Source organism: Oreochromis niloticus, linkage group LG1 (genome assembly GCF_001858045.2).
Source record: "Oreochromis niloticus isolate F11D_XX linkage group LG1, O_niloticus_UMD_NMBU, whole genome shotgun sequence".
In the NCBI taxonomy this organism is placed as follows: Eukaryota; Metazoa; Chordata; class Actinopteri; order Cichliformes; family Cichlidae; genus Oreochromis; species Oreochromis niloticus.
Window position 1 is genome coordinate 38,510,856 of NC_031965.2, and position 4,661 is coordinate 38,515,516.

The 4,661-nt window shown below is 42.5% G+C and overlaps 1 long non-coding RNA gene across 1 annotated transcript; it reads left to right on the forward strand.

Moving 5' to 3' along the window:
* Window positions 1-1,005: 1,005 nt before the first annotated feature.
* Window positions 1,006-3,932, forward strand: LOC102078327 (uncharacterized). The gene is made up of 3 exons (XR_265698.4): window positions 1,006-1,314; window positions 2,059-2,468; window positions 2,763-3,932. It is a non-coding gene; the product is annotated as an uncharacterized LOC102078327 (long non-coding RNA).
* Window positions 3,933-4,661: the final 729 nt, after the last annotated feature.

The window sequence follows — 4,661 nt, forward strand, 5'->3', positions numbered from 1 at the left end:
AAAGAACATCAGAGAAAAATTACAGCTTGCTAGTGAACGTGCAGGCAAAGATCGGCGCTCTGGGAATCATGTGCTTTGAAAAGATGAATCGCAGATAAGATTGTTTGGGACGTCTCTGCTGCAGACCAAAGGCTGCTTTTCAGAAGAGGCTCAAACCAAATGTGGAGGCTGGTGGTGGAAATGTTCTGCTTTTGGGTGCTGGGCAGAGTTTAAAGACCAAATACGGTTATGACTATATTTGCGTTACTGAGGTTATTGTCCGAAGATGCTGTTTCACAGGGGATGTAATGTCTGCCTTTAAAATATGTTGTAAAAGTAAGAAAATGGGACGTTTTTCTAGAGGACTTTGTGAGGCTCCTGACGTCATGTCCTGAGGCAGCTTGGCCACGGCGCGTGGACGTGGTGGGCGAGTTGGGTCAGTATTGAACTGTCAAACGTGAACAGTGGTGAACAGACGTGAACATCTGGAGCAGTGGTGGTTTTTCCTGCTGAGTCAGCCGATCTGATCTTTTTTACTCTTCAGCTCAAACATTTGTTCAACAACAGAGACACAGAGAGACCCGGGAAAATCAGTGAGTGCAGATAAAGGTTTGAATTATAGATGGTTGTTTTCTGGCTGTCTAAAACAATTAGAAGGTAGCGTTTCTGCATTTCCGCAGCAGTGAGAACTTTTACGGTTTCTTCCCATTTACAGCACGATGACAGCTGGAGCTGGTCAGTAAAAGGGACATAAGTTGATTTTATACGTGGAAAAATGGGAAAAGTCACCTGTTACCTAAAAAAACTACATGTTCATTCATGAATCTCACAGAACAAGAAATGACATCGTGGTTTTCATGCTTTCTTTTTTAAGATCGAGTTTAAAAAAAGGACTTTAAGGTCCATGAAGCCGTCTTGATTTTAACATTTAATCTGTCTGATTAGCATAAGCCAAAAGTTCTGCTTTATTTAATGTATACTTGAATATACAGTGGAACCCCGACGTACGAATACCCCATTTAACGAAAAATTCGAGTTACGAAGGCACTTAATGGCAATATTTCCTGCCGTGTTACGGCAAAATGCCCGCGTAGCGAAATCCGCTGGCTTTGATTGGCTGAGCCCAGAATGCCTACAATGCCCACAATGCCTTCCGAATCATGTGACAACCCCCTTGGCTTTCGTACTTGCGCTTCGCTATTCCACTTGAACAACGTATTGTTGTTGCCGTTAGCAATTAGCCTATAGCCTATCGTTCACTCAAAAGGTGCGATGGGTGCTTCGACTTAGGAAAATTTTCGACTTACGAAAGACCCTCGGGAAGGAATTAATTTCGTAAGTCGGGGTTCCACTGTGTGATATTTCTATTGGTGTTCATCCATCATTCATCCATTCCACCAGGACTGGGTCGTGGTTGCAGCAGCCCTCTGGGGTCTTATATTGAGTCATCGTGTTTGTTAAGATTCACTGCTACACGTAGCAGTTTAGAAAAATCACTAAATGCAAATAATTTTGCTTAACAGACAAAGAGAAATCAGATCATGAGGTTTTCACGTAGTTAAAAAATACTTTTAACAGTAACTGTTTCTTTTTTGTCTTGTTTAATCTTTATTTATAAAGGTAGTCCCATTGAAACCCAATGTCTCATGTACAAGGCAGACCTGTTCCAGACAAACATATTAAAGTTCTTATTGTTATGAATGTAACGCTCATATTGTCACCTCTGACATAACCATATTTCCAAAGATGCTGATGTGTCATGACGTGGGATGCAGCTTGTTATCAAAATAGTGAGACACGTCCTACAGGCAGAGTTACTAACTTCAGTTATGACTTCCTTTTCACTGCACACCATTCGCTCCATGAAGACTATCAGGATTCTCAGTCGGGTTCTGAAGCTCCACATTTCCTGCCTACAGGGAAATCCTCTCGTTAAAACAGCGAGAGGATTTTTCTCAAACTGCAGCTCGGCTCGTGGTGCTTTAAGTTAATCACAGCTTTAACTTCTCCAGATTAACCAGGACTAAAATCCAGATGATTCCAACTTTCATTCACAGTTATTGAAATGTTTCTGTCCAGATTGAAGGACACACAGAGTGAAGACGCTGACACGGTGGCCCGTAATGACAGATCTGCTAAAATAACGGCGTCTTGCGTCCCGCTGGTGTTGCCGTGCATTCAACGCTTACAGGGAGAGGCGGAGAAAGAAACACGAGAGGAGGAGGAGGGAGACGTAAAAACAGTTGGAGACAGACGGGTGGGTGGACTTTCTGGCTGTGGACACAATACTGCGATGCTGCTGGAGGAAACAGGGACGAGCTGCAGTGAGAGATGGAGGCATGCTGACTGATGGAGATATTCAAGTAACACACAAAAAAGTATGTGGATATCTCTGAGTGGCTGCAGGGATGAAGCAGTAAAGAGAAAGATGCCCCTCTCATCATATCGGCACATACATCTACTACCTACCTGCAAGCCCAAGATCATAGGTTTGCATCTTCTATCCACACACACACACACACACACACACACACACACACAGCCTCCATCAGATCCAGTCTGATTATGGACTTTGCACCTTACCCATCGTGACTATCACAGGTGGATACTTGAGTGGAGGGCTTGTGCAGCTTCCCCCAGAAATTGTTCAGTGCATGTTTTTTTTTTTTGTTCAGCGTTGATGGTGATTGTGCCAATCAGCATGACAAATGGTAATGGCCACATTCATGGGAAACGTACCTTATTATCCCTTAAGCATCATCTTTTTTCTCCATTAAATCCAGAAGTTCACTGCTGACCGTGGAGATGAAGACAGTGCTTTTGCTGCTGTGACAACATCCACAGCCACCGCAGCTAACAAGCACATCTGGGAGCGGACTCGGAATGGGAGATGGTTAAAGTGACCTCTCCACTTTCACTGTGCTCTGAAGAATATTAGACTTCAGGGACCAGCAAACACCAGCCGGAGGTTTCACTCGATGTGTCAAATGTATTTGTTCAGCATGTGGATATTTCACTTTATCGCCGGACGATTATTTCCCGTGTGCGTGTGGAAGCAGCAGATTGGTAGTTGGCTGTTAGCAAGTGGGCAGAAAAAACAGCACCCCATCATATGTCACATGAATCTTTAATCCTTATTATGTAAGGCTAATGTCACATACGATCCACTAATGAGGCTGCCATCGTGAGCTTTTCATATATTATTGATCACACTGAGCCTGCAGCTCAGCTGATTTTCTCACTTATAACCAGAAAGACATGCAGAGTCACAACTCTGAGCTACAGATTTCTGCCTTTTTTCAACAAAACATTTGAAACCAGACCTGCAGGTGCTGGATGGTGACACGTCAAAGGTCCCGAGTGACAACTAACCATCGATGTGTCGATGACCCGCCAAAGAAAAGCCGGCCGACTTATTGCTTTAGCTTCGCTGGGAACGTCAGCCGCCCTCATTCGTCATCTAGCTGTGCTAACATGTTGTCAAGACTGAGGGAGACCACGAAGATGAATGGGAAAATAATAATATAGCAATAATCATGTAAAGTCAAACTAAATCTGTGATAAATCTTAAAAACATCCAAAATGGTTTTCTAAAAAGGAACAGTGATACCGTTTGAGGGGGAATTAAATTTAAAACATCCCTGTATCAGTACAACAATAAAGAAGTTTTTGCATCTCTGTGTGTGGAGTGAAGCTGTGGAATAGACTAACGGAAGAACTGAAGTGTCGTCCCAGCATGACTCGGTTTAAAAATATGGTTTTTGTGAAGTACAGGGAGGAGGCTGGGCTCTGATCGGGTGTATCACCCACTATTTCCACAACAGTGATGTGTATATAGGTAACAACAAGATGAACAGGGCATAAACAACAAGTGTTGACTATTAGTTACTGAATAGTGGAAAGAGGGGTGGAGTTAAATAAGTTGGTGCTTCTTCCTGCTCCTTTTTGAACATGTAAGTTATTTAGAATTATTATTGCTTTGTTTGTTTGTCTCTTTTTTTCTCTTTCGTTGTTGTTATTCTGTTTTAACATGTTCAAAATAAAGATTTAATACAAACCAGCACAGAGCAACACTCCGGTCAGAGCCACGATTTTTAAAAAGCTGAAATCATGAACCTGAATTTAAACTCTGCAAGAGAACCAAATTTTATTTCTTCCTAAATAATTTTTGACAGAAAACAGAAATGAAGTGTCCCTCATGCATCCAGTCAAGCACTTTGTTCTAACAATCACACTGCGGTGAACACTTCAGGAGCAGCCAGGGATCGAACCACGAATCCTTACAATAATTAGATGACCTGTTCGACCTCCTCACCCGCAGTGTTAGTGTTTTACATTTATGATTTAAATGATTTTCTAGATCTAAAAGTATTTTAAATGTGTGGTCCTGTGTAGTCAGGGGGCTCGAACCTGTGGCTCTGGAGCACCGTGTGACCCTTTTTCACGTCTCCAGAGACTCCTGTATGTTTCATTATTTATCACAGGAGGCTGGCATCAGTTTGATCCACTTACACAACCACAGGAAGGACTGGACACCCCCATACTTTCTCCTTCTCCTGTAACGAAACACAAAGTAGTAGGAAGTCATAATAAAGCAGACTGAGCAGCACTTACATATGATAAAAGACTTTAAATGAAATCCGTTTGTGGCAGCAGGAGGTGGAAATAAAGTAAATACTCTT